Raw genomic sequence first — 17,973 nt, forward strand, 5'->3', positions numbered from 1 at the left:
CAGACACAATTAAAACCTCGGGAACAACAACTTGTTCCACCGTCACTAGGTTCCACCTGCAGAGCAACAGGATTGGTCGAACGCAAGCGGGGTTAGCAGAGCCTTTCCCAAGCGATGCACCCCTGAAGAAGCCTAAGCACCAAAAGGCCGGGGGAACGCTTGTACCCGCTTTTACCGGTGGGTGTCCGGCGGTGGGTTTCGAACCAGTCACCTCCCGAAGTCATGACGGGTGCTTGAACCACTAGGCCACGACCACGGTGAAGAACCCAGGTTTTAACATGGTCTTATATCTGTCAGGGGCGGTATGGCGTTTGTTTTGAAAACGTCTGTTTCGCGCCCACTTTATTGTGACGTACATCCCGTTGTAGGCACAGAGTTGTAGGCCAGCTTTGGGTTGACTTCTGCGCAACTGCTTTGCAAACACATTTTAAACGACTACACCTATTTTAAACTATCTTTTATGTGTTTATTTGAACGTATTTTGAAAACTCAGTGTGATAATTATATGACGAGGTTGAAATTTTTCACTACAAGGGGACCAATGCCGTGTGGCAGTAAAGCGTAAACGGTGTAACAGGTGCTCCGTTTTTCCTGTTTTTCCGCTCTTGGACCACGATGTTGATGTCCATGCCGAGTTCCATGCCGAGTACTTGTGAAATTTCGATCGTCTGCTCGGCAGCTATCAAGCACGCAGATCACCTATTTCACTGTCGCAGCTCGTCGCATAGCCACCACACAGTCCTCTTCGAAAGGCGGAATGCTTCCGCAGGCATTTCGAACGGGTCAACATAACTTCTTGTCCTCCTGTCCGCCGGCGAGCCATGAAGGCAATGACCGGTACGTTCATTTTAGAACTGCCACATTCGTCTGCGCCACAGAACAGGGGATGTCTGCGCCGAGAAGCCGCGGCTCAACGCAGTAGCTCACCTGCCCTTCAGGAGAGGAATTAACCAACCTCTTGGGCGGGTGAGGAGCATCGCTAGGCGGATGTGACGTCACGTTTGCTCGCAGCGTTCCCGCGCGGTATGTTTACATTTTTCCGAGTGCTGCCTACACGGCGTACGTGCCGTAGCGATTCAAGTAGTCGCGTTCGACTTATGCGGTCAACGCAAGAATTCATAAACTGGCGATGGTTGTCGCCCTGTCAGTCGTCGTTCAACAGCTCCAGCGTCTTCTGGCACAACAGCTTTGCAGTTATCTGTTACCATCGGCCGGTTACCAGTTACCATCGGCCGACCAGGTGAGTGTTTTTTGGCGGGTTTGCAATCAGTTCGCATATCTCCTACTGCAAAGCGTGCTTTCTGCTTGCGGCAGTTATATTAGCGACGTTTACGAAATTGTTAACGGCGCGTTCTCACCGTCTTGCATTATTGTTGCTGTTTATGCTGCTCTGTTCGCGTCTGTCGGCGATCGCAAGCTGTTGGCGGGTTGTTGCACGGCGCGGGAACCCGTCTCGCCCGTGGCGCTTCTTTGTCTCTTCTTCAATGTGGCGTCATTAACATCGCTTGTTATCCTTGGGCTAACCTATCTTAATGTTGTAACGAAAATGAACTTGCTGTGCGAACTGAGCGTGACAGAACGCTGTTGGCAAGGTTTTCGTGTGCGCGTGTGGTTCGTGAGGGCGTTGTAACACGCTGCTTTGGCCTCTTGCACCTCTTTCCTGCATCTAGTACTCTTGCTTGCCAGGAGTGCCTGCCAAGGGATGGTTACTTCGTTATGTGTTTTCATATTTAATAGTGAACCACTCAGCGTTCTATAACTGATGCAAATGCAGGCGGAACGACCCCGATAACAACGCAGGGCAGGGGCAGTGCTTGTGTGGTCTTCTCTGTCGTTTGCCCTTCTTTTCAGTCGTCGTAGATTATTTACTGTTGCGTGAACGTTGTTTGATTCTTCACGTTTCATTTTTCTCTTGCAGCATCTCCTGACTGCAGTCGCGGTGCCCCTAGCCTGCGTGCAGCACTCATCCTGCCATTCTAGTGGGAACTGATGTTCGCAGGCCACTTGTCACGACCTAACGGGTTCCCGCCCTTGCCTGGCTTATAATTGATGGTATACTTCAGATACACTGCTGCGTTCTCTCTCTGCATACATTTAAAGCGAGTGTTTACACTAACACAGCAGTGGATAACCATGAAGACAGCAGCGTGTGTACTGGAAATGCCAGTGAAAACAAAACCAAACGATCTACAGATCTATGCCAGCTTGACCATTACAAATCTTTCAGCGAGTGTCAAAGCAATGGACAGCTGGGGATATCTCGTGCGCTAAATTGTGTTCTTCTTTCTGTTTGTTTTCTATTTGCTGGTATAAATTTACGAATTGATAGTATGAGTAAAGTAGACAGAATGTTTTCTATTTGCTGGTATAAATTTACGAATTGATAGTATGAGTAAAGTAGACAGAACAAAGTGATTGCGTTGCTCTTAGAAATGCCTTACACGAAATAAAACTGCTTCCTGCGAGTTCGCACTGCTCAGTGCGGGGAAAAAAGGTTCCGTATAACAAATAATTTGGTGCACCCAAACCCATCTGTGATGAACATATGTCATGCATGGATTATTTAAGGGCATGTTATTAGCTTTGGCAAAACAAGAAAGTGACCTCTTTCTTGTGCAGAAAACTAGTTTAGTTGTAATTTTGGCTCTTATCTGTCCAGTGTCAACAGGAATAGTAGCCTTGATGTGCGACTTTGCGGACACTTTCCTGTCACCTTCCTTCAATGTAACCACAGTGGTGGTGAAGACTCCTGGGCAGTCGAAATCGCATGATGACAGGCAGTTATATTCTACCACGAGAAGCACCCTCCACAAGCCATGAGGCCTTGCTCTGTTTTCAGCTGGGGCTCCTTTCGTTGCCAAGTGCCTTGGTCTTTTGGGGTAAAGCTCCCAAAACAGGGTGGTCTTGTCCCTGTTGGAATTATCATGTTGATCATACTTTTCACCCACAGCTTTCCAGTTCATTTCACTTTTCTAACCCAATTCTAATGTTATTAGTGTAGGGAAATCTGGTGTCCAGCAGCTTGCGTTTCAAAGGGAATAGATGTAGCAACTACATCAAGCACTAGCTGATTCTGATGCTTAGTGGACTTTGCTGTGAGCCGTCCAAAGCACCACAAGGGGAAGCAGTGCTGGTCTTATGTAGTGTACTACTTTGGAGCTGCAAAATTACAATGCACCTTTTTTACCTCAATTTTTTATGCTGCAGTGGAAATCATGCGAATACATGTTTGTAAATGTCCATTCCACCAACAAATTCACGGCATGCCTTGACAGTAGGCGCAGTTTTATGCATCTAGATAATCACCTGTACCCATTTATCACAGGCCTGCAATTTGCACATGGTCGGATTTAAGCACCCTAAATGTGGCAAGTGTAACCGACCGTAACACACAATCTTGAAAACTCTACCTTATCATCGCGAAGGCAATAAGTGGCCCATTGACTAAGAAGCCACTATCCGCTGTCTGTACTAGCACAACAGCTCCTAAACCGGCCGGCAGTGCAAAGAGAGCAAAGAGTGGATTGAGTTCAAAACTTTGGGAAGAGTTCAAACCACATGGGAATCAAACCCAGGACATCCCTAGTGCAAGTCCAGCACCACATCCTTGACACCACTATAGCTCAGTGGGTCTAGCTGACTAAAGGTGGACCCAGGGAGCGCATTATGACCTTAAACTGAAAAAAAGTCCACAGGTACAAGCAACCCGACATACAATGAGTTTTAAATTTCTTGGCAATTCATTAGGCCAGCACATAGCCGTAACATCCCCACTCAGGTGAATTGGCCAGTCACGATGATAGCTGCTGTCAGAAGCTCATGGCTGTTTCACCAATTCCCGTTTGTCTTAAAACAATGCTGCTTAAATTACACACTGGCCAACTGCACCTCATCGAGTATATTTTACGCTCCTAGCATTCTGCAGTAGCCTTGTTTAGTGTTAAAGAACTACGTATTTGATCACATGTGAAGACTGCGATTTCTGTTAGAGCATTTTGTGCTTTCAACCTGAATTGGTTGACGCTCGTCAATTCAACACTGGCTGCAAACTTTTATTGTGGTGTAATAAACATAAAACCTGGATAGAGTAAAAAACCTGAAGAGTAAATTATGCTAGGCTTATACATTGCACAGCGTAGCTGTAAACATCAAAATTCAACTTTTTAGGTTTCACGAGGAAAAGCTCAGCATAACTTGGGCCAGCTATGAAGGGTAACTGCAGTGTAGGGCTATAGGTTAAGTCAGGCCACCTATAAATCTTTGACATGCTTCGAAATCTTGGCACACAGGCATTTTTTTTGTTCTACCTAAACCAATAATTTGGACTTTGGCGAAATGTTTTGTACGGGTTAAACTGCACAATGCAATTGCAAATAAGAATTGAACAAACGTCTGTTGTGTCTATTCGAGAATCCAGTGCTTGCCTAATATCGAAAATTGCATCCAGCAATCGATTCAAGAAATGTACTTGTATGTCCAAGAGACAAGCTCAAATAAAAAGTTACCCTACTTCAACTGCATTCCTTGCATATTTATTTATTTGAAAATATTTAGCACAAAAACAACAGAATGGTACCAACAGGCAGTGCTGTCACTTTTCGTGCTCTCTCTCTCGTGCTGTGTTGTTTTTCCAGTTTATTAATTTTAAAAATATGCCACATTTGCCATTTTAGTTGGTTTTATTTGTTTTGATGTTATGCTGTGTTGCCAACGAAACTTTGTAAATGTCTTCCTAAGAAAAAAATAAGAATACCTAGCATTTGTAAGTGTATGCTTCTTGATGGATAGCAACTCTCACTATATGAAAGTGAAGCCAAGAAAACACCAAAGTCATCACAAACACTGAAGAATGTTTATTGACATGGCATCACATCAATTGCTGGACAAGCAACAAGGCACCATAATGCTGCTCACACAAGAGTGCGAAGTATGCGCCGTGGCTAAAACCACTTGATAAAAATACAAGCAGGCGCTTATCTGCCCCAAGGTGACCCTGAATGAAAATGTGACATGCGCAACACTACTGGAAATCAACAAAAGTTATTGGGTCAGGCATAAGTGAAAAGTGCGGGCAAAAGTCGAGGGCACTTTCATGTGTTGGATGACGAGACTGCTGGCACAAGACAGGAAGGATCGAAGGGTGCTAACTCAGTATTGTATGGTTACAAATACGTGCAGATTGCTACTCACTGGACCAAAAGTGCTTGAAGACCCTGATTTTAAAGCAAAACTTTCTATGTCTCACCAGTGGAATATGCCATGCCAAAAAGGCATTACAGAAAAGCCAACTTTCTCTGACAATGATAATGATCGTGGGTAAAGAAGTGCAGAAAAAAAACGCTTCCTGCAGTCAGAAACAAATCAGGACCCTCGCGGTATGAAACCAACATCTATTCCGTGACACCATTGCAACATGGTCGAAGTAGTTTGAATCTGGATAGCGGTGCATCGAGATGCAAAATTAGACAAAAATGGTGCACCTCACATTCTAATGACGACGACAGTTTGAACGCGAAGCTTTCGTCGAGCAAAATCAAGCGGCGAAGTTTCAAAGCCACTGCAATCAAAAGTCCAAACAGCATGCAAGTAAGTGATAGCTGAAACAGGCAACGTCCAAGCTCAGATGACAATCTAGCAAGAAATCCCTCGCGAGAAAACTGAGTTAAACTGAAAGACAATTTCTCCTAGACACCCTTCCCACTAACTTAAAACCAAATTCCTTAAATGATCTCTTGCGTCCCTCCTACCACCTAATTTAGCGGAGGCAGTGTGGGACACACTCCTGCATTTCATATACCGACCCACTATTTTTCCCTTGCTATTTCCCACCCATACCCGTCGTGAACTTTAACTAATCGCTACTTCTAAGGGGGTCTGATGCACTAGCAAGAGGCCCCCGGGTGTTTTTTTTTAACAGTTCAAGAAACGTTAAAAAAAAAAGACATTATTGTCGTCAGACAAAAGCGTGCACGTTTTTTTTCCTTGCAATTAATTACAGCAACTAATGAACACATGACAGAACAAGTAACAGAGAGCAATGATGAAACTGACAACCACAGATTTGCACATAACTGTGGAGAGGAACTCTCTGGATAGGAGACTGAGCAATAGAAGAGCACAGTAGCTGCGGCTGAACCTTCCCACGCAGCTGAACAGAGACGAAGAATACGGCAAATGGACAAAATTAAGGGTTGGGAGTCTTAGTAGCCACTGTAATTTCTTATCAACCAGGCGTGTGGCTGGATGGTATAGATGAACAGCAACGTGGGAGCTAGAGGACTGCTTGCTGACGACACTACTACCACCCAGTAGTCTGTACTCCACAGTACACAGTAGGAGGAAACAAACTGGAAGTGGGACTGCGAATTGCCATGATGTTACAAATGAAAAAAGTGCTGCGTGGCTGTCACAAGTCAAGGTCAATCACCCTTAAGGGGAAGTGCCAAAACCCCTTAGAGAGAGGATGAAGACATGACATTTGAATCTAGTGGCTAAAAATGAACCATTCATGTAGCACCCCACCGTAAAAGGGGATTGATCTTCACTCATTTCCTGAAATAAAGTTTAAAAGCAGTTCATCCAGGGCAGTTGCCACCAGCACCCTAGAGTAGTATGGTGGAAACACACCACAATCTTTGCTTTTGGGAGGTCTTTTACCGGGCTGTCTACCAAAAAACTCAAATTCTTTTTTTCTAAGTGGGCACCTGGTCTTAAAAAAAAAAAAAACATGGTTTTTACAGTTAGGACGATAAAAATTGGGTGATGCATGTGGTTTTTCATTGAAATTGTAGATATGAAGTTTGTTTCTGTGTAAAACAACTACATTAAACTTTATTTGGCTTTTATGTTTGATTTTTTGACAGCCTTTGTAAAAAAACTGCTTGAGGGATGCAGCTGAACAAGGTACCGGTGAACTGTGCACAAATCAAGGACTGACTGCCATAAGACTAACATTATCATTCTATCTGGTCTGTAGCAGAAGTGACAGCTGTTTGAAGTTTGGGCCTGGACGGCAACACCAGTTTTCCTGGTTCCCATTTTCTAGGCCCGAACTTCACATGGCTGTAACTTCTGCTACAGACCAGATAGAATGATAATGCTAGTATTATTGCACTCCTTGACTTGTGCACAGTTAACTGGTACTTTATTCAGCTGCGCCCCTCCAGCAGTTTTTTTATAAAGGCTGTCGTAAAATCAAACATAAAAATCTAAATAAATGTGAATAGAGTCGTATTACACAGAAACAAATTTCATATCTACAGTTTCAATGAAAAACCACATGCATCCCCCGATTCTTATCATCATAACTGTAAAAATAAAGTTTTTGATCAAAAACTGGTGTTCCTTTCTAACTTGAAGCTTTCTGGCCAGCTCCGGCCTCGAAGGTCAGCTGCGCCTGATCAAAAGGACTGTCAACGCGGCTTGAGCTCAAGGCATCCTGGAATGAGGACACCTCTCTGAAGCATTTTGCGTATTTAATTAAAGTTTATTCTCGCTCTCTCTCTTGCGACTTGAGTCAAAGTCCAAAATCTAAACTGCTTCGACCGTATCAGAAGGGCGCAGTCTGACAGACAATGGTTTCATAATGCAAGGGACACTGGTTCCATTATGACCATGGAAAGCGTTTTTTCTTGAGGTGCATGTGCTTTTGCTTATCATCCTCATCACTTTGTGAAACTCACTGTGTAAAGTTAGCTTTCCTGCAGTGCATTATGTAGCCACATTGAATGCAATCAGTGAGGTCCTGAAAGCTTCACTTTAACAACAGGAGTTACGTGCTCGTCAAGACCCTCGTCTCACAGCAAATTTCTCTTCACCAGCAGGCACAGGCTAGAGCCCAGTCAGCAGGTGCTGCAAAGACATGATGAGAGTATTTAAGCACGAACCTCAAGATGGAAAGGAGGCGGAGCAAAGAGCAAGAAAAATGCATCAGGAGGAGACTGCAAGCTCTGGGATGAGCAAGCTAGGTGTGGTGCTGTCAGGACACTGATGTCGCAACCCAAGCCTGGGAACAAGCAGAGCCAATAGCGCAGTTGTTCCAGCCTCCTCTGAAACAGTGATTCAGCTGATACGCCAATGACACGCCAACAGTGACACGCCAATTTATAGTTATATTCTATATTTATATTAAATGAAGCCAGTGCACGTGATGCCATCTCCCGAGTTGTGCCATGCTTGCACCGCTCACCCCCTTGCTGGTAGCCATGTGCTCGTACCGTGGTCAACCTCAAGTCTTCACCCCTTTCCTTTGAAATCCTTTGTGTGCACGCACAACTCACCACATGCTGTCGAAAAAGAAGAAATAAAAACGTGCATCACTAGAAAGCATAGCTGCTACCCCAACAACAAGTGGAGGGGGCACCCTTTTGTTTGTTTTGCCCGAGACGACTGTCCAGAATGGCGGATTACCAGCCCGCGCATGTGCAGATTGCTAATAGAAAAAGGTCCATTACCGCAATCTCATGGAGTCCGACGTATCACAGACGCTGCGGCACATACATGGCGGCGCACACACAGGGTCGCCCACTTGTGGGCCACACCAGTGAATACAACCTATGAAGTGCTATACCCACCACCGATATAGCATTATCTAGCTGCAGTCAGCAACACTTTTTTATATGTTTACACGTACTTTCAAGCGTTCGGAGGGTCAAAATGGCTGCTTGTCACTGCTTCTGACCGATCATCCATGGGTCGATCCCACCAATCTGGCTGCCACAAATCACAGTAATAACGCGGAAGTCTTCAATTGTGGGCCGGACTGACACACACGATTCGCGCCAGGGCTGTCAAACTGGCGTGGCAACTTTCTGATCGCGGCGTTAACACGCCACAGTGGTTCGAACACTTGCCCAGTATGAAGGTAGCTATTTCTGTCGTCGTTGGTTTGTCGCATAATGCATGCTTTACTGATGTTTAAGTGCAAGACCTGGCAAGCTTCTCTAGCTCGCCCAGAATTTCTCGATACGCAACTCTGAGCTGACGTGTGAGCACGTCTGTTTGTCGTGTGGTTCCTTGTTAATGAGCCAGACCATGCAACTGAACGGTGCGAATGCAGATTTGATGCTTTCAGCGCACTTCACTCCTTTCTTCGATCAACATGAGAGAAACTGTCAGTAATGCTCGTAGAAAGACGGGGCGAGTCAGAAATGCTGCTTGGACACTTCCTAGTACCATATAAATAGTGTACTTAATCTTACCGAGAGCCAAAGCATCATTTTAGGCTGTAGTGAAGCAGACCAGAAAACACCCCTGCCCTTTTTCTTGTCCTTTCTCTTTGAAGCACTCCTTTGTTTATGTATTGAAAACCAATTTGTGCAGCGGCACACTTCATTAGTTATTTGTGTATATGGCTAATTTTTTACATTTTAACATTTATATGTTCTCATTGTAGTATGATACTAATCTTGATCAGTGCATTTTTGAAGCAGAGGTGGTTTTCTTCAGGTGGCAGTTCCTTTTCTCTACAAAAAAGGGCTTGCTGTAAACAGGATCAAACAACAAAAAAGGAAATCTGTTTTAAGTAAGGAGGAAAAAGGTTCACGTCAATTTATAAGGCTGAGACAAAGATTATGGCAGTCACTACACGTGCTGCGGTTCCCGTAGGGCTAACAAGCGATTTGCAAAAAACTGGACAACACTTCCCATGGTGCGGAAACCGAAGATGTACTCCTGCAATTAAAACACGGAATTATCGCTGCCCCTTCAAAGGTAGATAATTGAGCCATTTTGGCACTTGATCTTTAGAAAGGTTTGATCGTGTATCACACCAGGCTATTTTGTGTAACGTTGCCACTTTCACTCCGTGTCGCCGCACATACAACTATATCTATAACTTCCTTTCGAACCACACGGCTGTTATTCAGCTCGGTGACCTACAATCCGACACTATCCATTTCCCAACCATTGGGACGCCTCAAGGTGCAGTATTATCCCCACTCCTATTTAACATTGCCCTAATCCACCTTCCCAGTAAGCTCGCCGCGATCCCTCGCTTACTCCACAGCATATACGCCGATAATATTACGCTGTGGACCACCAGAGGCAGCGACTTTCAAATCGAGGAGGTTCTCTAACAGGGAGCTGACTTAGTTACCGCCGCCGCACAAGTTGGGCTTGGATGCTCACCTGAAAAATCTGAGCTTTTAATCCACCCCGCCAAATCAACCGGCAACCCGGCCCAGACACCCACCATTGAGGTCCGCATTGATGGTAGGGATGTTCGCCAAGTGGAAGTCCTGAAAATACTTGGGCTCTGCATACAGCGCAATTTCACAAACATTAAGTACCTAGCACAGCTGAATTCTCAGGTGAAACAGACGATCGCCCTCATCCGCGGGATTGCTGCCCGCAACAAGGGGCTCAAAGAAACGGAGCGTATCCGGCTGATGCAGGCATTTGGGCTCTGCCTTCTCACTTACTCCCTCCCGTATCTCTTGCCCTCGCGTACCGAACTCTCTAAAGTCAACTGCCGCATTCGAAAGACCTAAAAAACGGCGCTACAAATCCCTCAGAGCACTACCACTGCCAGGCTCGAGAAACTCGGCATTTACAATACTGCGGAGGAACTCATTGAAGCCCACCTTATCGGTCAGCTAAATAGGCTCTCATCCACCCCCACCGGTCACACTCTCCTTGTTACTCTTAACCTTAAAGCCCCTATCCTCTGTGATGACAGGCCCCCGGTACCAGCCGACATTCATGGCTCCCTCACTATCCACCCTTTACCGCGCAATATCACCCTGTTTTCAACAAGCAGCCTAGGGAACTACGAGCACAAGCACTTACAGAGAAATACCCCATCCACCCCACTACGGTTTACGTGGACGCAGCTTGCTATCGATGGCAGGATGCATACGCTGTCGCAGTAGTAATCAACCATCCCAACACTCCTCCTCTTAAATCCCTAACAGACCGCACCAACTGACCGCTGAGGCGGAAGAGGCGGCAATAGATGATCGGTAAAAAGTGCAAATGCTCATGGGTGCATTGTCAGCTCCCGCGGAGTTCTGTTACTTCCGGTTCGAGAGCTCTCCTGGCCTCCCATATGCCGACGGCTTTCACGCGCGCTTGTGCTTGTTGTTTATCTGTTTCCATTGAAAAAAAAAAAAAAAAAAACGCTCATGCATCGCACATTCAATGTGTAACAACAATGAATTCTACTAGGGGCTTCTCTGAAAGGTTAGCACTCTGTGACAAATAAACAACACGCACACACGCGCGTGAAAGCCGCCGGCGTACGGGAGGCCAGGCGAGATCTCGAACCGAAAGTGGCTGGAGCAGACAACGTACCCATGAGCCTTTGCACTTTTTACCGGTCACCTATCGTGCTAGCCCTTACACATAGGCCGCCCCCTATCACTATCATCTCGGATTCGAAAACGGCCATTCGAAATTACGCCAGAGGCATGATCTCGCCCCTGGCGCTCAAAATTCTCCTCAAAAATCCTCCTACCATACAAATAAAGCTGATCTGGAGACTCCGGCCCACATGGGCGTGGGGGGAAATGAGGCAGCACATAGGGCCGCTCGAGAGCATACCGTCCAAGCAGGCCCTAGCCTCGAACCCTTTCACGGAGCCCTATCAGCTTGGGACAGTCTCTTGACCTTCCAAGACATTACGGCACATTACCGCCTCTCACGCCGCCAGCTCCCCCCCGCACACCCGGATTTATCCAACAGGGAAGAACGGCTGCAAGAACTGGTGCAAACCCATATCCTCCCGTGTCGCTACCACCTGCACCGTATTTATCCTTCCGTCTACCCCTCCACCAACTGCACGGCCTGTGGAGCAGTGGAAACACTGGACCATCTTCTTTGGAACTGTCCCCACAACCCCTATCCCCTTTTAGCAGACGGTGGGCACTGGGCTGAGGCACTGGGCAGCTTCGACCTGTCTACCCAGCGGGTGGTGACGGCGAGGGCTGCTGCGGACACCGGTACGCCGGTCACCACGTCCCCTAAGGGGCCTTTAAAGGCTCAATAAAATGTTTGTCCTCCTCCTCCCATGGTGCGGTCACATGCGGTTTTGCACAGATGGCATCTGGCCCCATTTTGTCTGACTGGCAATGAAAACTGCCTGCTTCAAAATAACTAAGACATTTTTTAGCCACATTTATATTCAGGCAGAAAGTGCTGTGCAGCCATTGCATGTAATGTTGCCTAGTATGAAAAATTGTGCTCAATAGGTTTCTGAGGAAAGCTGGTTTCGAGAATTGCATTGTGCCATAGGACAAAACAAAATTAACTATAAATGAAAAACAACACAACAAAAGTCCTGAGTTTTGCCATGCATATTTTTGTGCTCCTTTTCTATCATGTTTACAACCAACATGACCATACTGTTAATTACATTGCACCTTTGGTCTCATAGGTCACCCAGAAAGGAAAACAACTGAAGTCGATTAAGTAGTGTAAGGAAAATTCACTTTATATTGTAAAACAACAACAGTATTAATGTATTCTTGAAAGCGTAAGAAACAACAGCCTCGCCTGGACCTTTTGCAAATGTAAAATAGTTTCTTCTTGTCTTCTTTTTATTTTATGGTGAAGGAATGGGGCTGCTTCTTTTCCACAGCTTGTTAAGTTGGCCAATTTTTATGTGATCAGGTATCTAAGCATTCAGGAGTAGACGTGTCCTGATCAGGTATATCTTGAGTCCAACTGAGTAAAGCGTATTCTGATTTTTATCATGCTAAGGGTCATATTCCGAATGCTCCCCATGAGCACAAACGAGTTGCAGTGAATGAATGAAGATAGCACGGAATTCTTTTATCAACACGTAAATGCCTAAGACTAGTTCACATACTTGAGCAAATCACAAGCACCGCATAAACTTAATGCGGTTGCCCAGCAGTTGGGCAACATGCGACTATTTAAACTAAATGCATATGCTACTCGATAGTTTCCCTCCAGCTTAGAGACTGCCTTTTCCATGTATTTTCTAGTTCATAAATATACCATAGAATGCTTGGCTGCAGCAGCTCTCATAAATTACAAAAGGACAAGAATAAGATGGGCATTGCTTCCACAGATGATCCCTTTGTATCATTCCTGACATGAAATAGCCAAGTGAATCTTTGGACCTTGGTAACAAACTGTTTCAAAGCACAGTGCAAACCGTGTTGAACAAACAGCATTGCGTCAGGTGCATAGCCTGCGACACTGTGCAGCTGAAAAAAATATCTATGTCTTTCTGCTTCATTTTCCTGTGTCTACATATGCAAAGTGCCTTTATTAACAATAAAAGCAGGGCGGTAGGAGGGGTGTAAACGTTTAAAGAGCTTACGGCAAAATAATGTGACACGCTTTTTTTAAACATTATGTATGAGCTGCCTCACGTAAGAGGCATTTCTTACAACATTCTTAGCCCTTTATGGCTTTCTCACACAGCTTAGATGTCGTGCGAAAAAGGCAACTTAGTCTAACAGCTCAAGGCGAGGTAGGTGCACCTTCTCCCGTTTGCACTCAAGAGTTTACATGAGAAGGCATTAAGTAATTGCATCATAATCGAGTAAACTGAGGTCACTTCGCACTATGAGGCACAGGGCAGTGTGGTAGACCTCTCAATCAAGGATCTTTAGCGTAAACCAAGACATTGTGTACAGAAGGTTGTTTTTTTTGGCTTTATAAATTCAATGCAGCCCCGGCAGCCAAGAATCGAACCCAAGACATTGTACATCCCTGCAGCCATAGGAAACCATGTGAGATCTGAGCAATCTGGCACTTGAGAAATCTCATTACGATGAATAAAGCTACCGTGCGATATTACTTAGTGTTTACAAAAACCAAGGATAGACAGCATAGGGGCACTAGATACATCCTTGCTTACACAAAACTCAAAAGTAAAATTAAAAAAAATATATATATATGACGCGGCCATCCGAGGCACGGTATATCTATGGTGTTGACTAACACCATGTACTGTGCCCTGGCCGACGACGTAATTTATGTTCCTGCCTCCACTGGAAGCTGGAAAGCACTGTAAACAGCCCTGCGGTCAGCCATAACCCATTACACGCCCAAGACTACAGTGCAAACTTTGTCGTGACGGAAACCACGTACGGTGCTGTTTGCACGAAGGTCACGCCAGCCCACCTCATAGATTGTGCTATATCGGTAGTGCATATAACAATTTCTGGTGGGACTTCACTAGGTGGTACATATAGCATCATCCATAAATTTTCAACAGTAAAAAAATGAAGGTAGTAATTAAGCAGTGCATGAGCTATCCCTGCCTCTTCATTGTTTCACTAGCTACTGAAAGACTTGTATTTGAAAATGTCAGGCTGGAATGGATGCATAGACCAGGTTGGTTTTTTGACATTGGCATAAATAACTAAACTTGATTTTTAGTACACACGCTGCTGTCTTCATGGCTATCAACTACCATGTTACTGTAAACCCTCGCTTGAAATGTACACGGAGTGAGAACGCACTGGTGGATCTAAAGTATACCATCAAATAGAAGCCAGGAAAAGTCGGGAACCCGTTTGGTTGTGACAAGTGGCCTGCACTAGAATGGCAGTTCCCACTAGAATGGCAGGATGAGTGCTGCAGGCAGGCTAGGGGCACCGTGATTGCAGTCAGGAGATGCTGCAAGAGAAATAAATGGAACATGAGGAATGAAGCACCGTTGAGGCAGCAGTAAATAAACAATCTAGGATGACTAAAAAAAGGGCAAACGAAAGCGAAGACCACACAAGCAGTGCTCTTGCCCGCCCTGCGTTATCCGGGTCGTTCCCGCTGAATTTCCATCGGTTATTGAACGCCGATTGATGAGATGAAAACACATAACGACGTAAGCATTCCTTGGCAGGCACTCCTGACAGCAAAAGTGCTGGATGCAGCAACGAGTGCAACAGGCTAAAGTAGCGTGTTACAACGCCCTCACGAACCACACGCACACACGAAAACCTTGCCAACAGGGACCTGTCACGCTCCTAACTTCACCAACAGATCGTACTGCAAGTTCATTTTCGTTACAATATTAAGATCGGTTAGCACAAGGCACGTTGTCTAGAAAAAGCGTCGAGGAAAACAAGTGATGTTAATGACGCCACATTAAAGAGACAATGAAACGTCATGGGCGAGACGGGTTTGCAATGCGAGCGAGTTTCCGCGCCGTGCAACAAACCGTCAACAGCTCGCGACCGCCGACAGACGCGAACGAGCAGCATAAACAGCGACAATAATGCAAGACGGGGAGAACGCGCCGTTAAGAATTTCGTAAACGTCGCTAATATAACTGCCGCGAGCAGAAAGCAAGCTTTGCAGTAGGAGATATGCGAACTGATTGCAAACCCGCCAAAAAACACTCACCTGGTCGGCCGATGGTGGACAGTTGAACGCCCACAGATAACTGCAAAGCTGTAGTGCCAGAAGACGCTGGAGCTGTTGAACGACGACTGACAGGGCGACAACCATCGCCAGTTTATGAATTCTTGCGTCGACCGCATAAGTCGAACGCGACTACTTGAATCGCTACGGCACGTACGCCGTGTAGGCAGCACTCGGAAAATGTAAACATACCGCGCGGGAACGCTGCGAGAAAACGTGACGTCACATCCGCCTAGCGATGCTCCTCACCCGCCCAGAAGGTTGGTTAATTCCTCTCCTGAAGGGCAGGTAGTAGCTCCGCCGTGCTTGCGTTGCGTCACATCCGGGTGTTCTCTTTTAGCCATAGAGTTTCTCAAATACTAGTAAGAAACTCTATGCTTTTAGTAGGGTTGCCACCTTTCCCCGAAACAAAAAACCGGCCCTTCGGGGGAGTATATAGAATGTTTAATTTATGTGGGAAAAAAGACGCCATGTTTTTGACATGCAGTGCCATTTATTGTAGTGTTTTCTTAGATAGAAATCAACATAACGTTTGTACTGAAAGTGATTTCACTGAAAAGTAACCGCAATTGCTGACCGCGGCGGTAGCATTTCGTTGTTTTGCTCCTCCCTTAGGTCCCCCTCCATCTCAGGCAGTGCGCTCGCCCGCGTATTTTCTCTGCTCGTGTGTGTTTGCGCAGCTTGTAGACACATATTCATCGTCTTAGTTGTTGAATTGATGCTTATAAAACGCCAAAACGGACATAATCACGGCAGAAGGGCCAAAAAGCCGGCCAATGACGGCCGGTTTTAGATATGGACTGGCAACCGGCCCGCTGTTTAAAAAACCGGTCGGGCCGGTCCAAAACTGGGCAGGTGGCAACCCTAGCTTTTAGCCAATCAGGGCTCGCTCAGAACGGACACTTGTGAAGCTGACACGAAACGGAAAACCCTCCAGAATACCGCCCCTGCATCAGTTGAAGTCGGACGTTGAAGCTGCTACCCTGAATTTTAGTTTAAATATGGCCCTCGTCAGTTCTAAGGAATGGAAACTTCCTCAAACAGGGGTGGGTCATTGCGTCACAATGCTACACAAACACTAAAATGAGAGAGAAAAAAAAAAGCGCTGGTTGAGAACACGGTTACCAATATAATAGTATGCGACTCTGAGACCACGCGCTGCTAAAAAATACACAGATATTCCATCTGCAATTACTTCTTTCCTCCTGCACTGCAGTCATTCAGTTTTCAGTCACGACAGAATTGATGCCAGCACCTGGACTTCTTAGGTGGAAATAGCCACTGCACATAGTAAATACATGTGTACATGGGTAGGAGGGGACCTTCACGGTGACCTCTTCAGGTTGTGCAATCGTATCTTTAGAACATACATGCCAAAATAAGTACATTTTTAAATTACCATCCAACGACCGCACATGCAAGGATCTAACCTCTTACTAAGGTTTTCCTGTCCCTTTTTACTGCCCAATTTATATCTAGAGCTCGTTGGAGCAAGGACAACCATACAAACCAGGTGGGCAGCGAAATGATGGCAGTCATCTTCTGTGATGCTGGAAGCAGATGGCGGAACAAGTCTCATGTGGGGTGCTGTTCCAACATTCATTTCTTACCTGCATACCTATGGTCTGAGGGGAACCCGCAACAGTGACATCTTGGTAGGGGTGAAAAAAAAAAAAAAAAGCTGTAATGGCAGGATACCTAGCGCATGACCAAGGGCAGGGGGTGCTGTAGGCATAGGACTAGTTCAGAAAACAATCTGGAGTCTTTACAACAAGCTAGCATTTTTGTACTGCCTAATCCAGTCCACCAATCCTGTACCATCATCCCACAAATAGTCCAGGACTGTCGGCCCATTGCTGTTAAAGTAGAATGGAACTTTGTTATGTAGGTAATCTACACGGAAAGCAGCCAGGAGGCTTTTAGGTAATCTACACAGAAAGCAGCCAGGAGGCTTAGCAGTGATACAACCCTAATAAGCTACTCAACCTTTGGTCCATGGGGGGAAACCACTCCTTCAAAATTTTTGGTCATGCATTAGAGGAAGGCACTGTGCCATATGATATTCTGTTCCAAGATAACTGAAAGCCGGGAACTTCCCATGCAATGCAGAAAGTTAATTAAACATGTTGGTATGACGCACCCCACCTCTAAACTGACATCGAAGACTATCTTATTAATACCCTTGTGAACAAAAATTATGTGTAGAATTAAGGCAAGACAACATTTTACAGTAAAAAACACAGATCACTGTCCTTGGCTAAATTTTTTTGCACTGCTGGTGCTCAACTCCAGGCCACCGCCTCCTGTATTTTACAAACGCATCGCCTGCTTCCCAGTGGGAGTGAGTGGTACACCTGCAGTGCCCATATGTCTCAAGGTGGGGCCCCGAGCTGAACCGGGATCACCAGACCAAAACTGAACTCTAGAGCGGCTTGTGCCTGGTTGCCAAGGCAACTGATATGGTGGCTATGTTTGAGCCTGCCAAAGGAAGGGCGCTCCCGCCAGCGTTAGAAAATTCAGACTCGCGGCGTAACACGTTTTGCCAACGTAGCCGCTTTCCACCATGCGTCGCCCCAAGATGAACCGGTCACGTGACTAAAGCGCTGGGAAGGCTAGCGATTGGGGGAGAGTGGC

Source organism: Haemaphysalis longicornis, unplaced genomic scaffold (genome assembly GCF_048455015.1).
Source record: "Haemaphysalis longicornis isolate Haplotype H1 unplaced genomic scaffold, Haemaphysalis longicornis Haplotype H1 scaffold_5, whole genome shotgun sequence".
NCBI lineage: Eukaryota > Metazoa > Arthropoda > Arachnida > Ixodida > Ixodidae > Haemaphysalis > Haemaphysalis longicornis.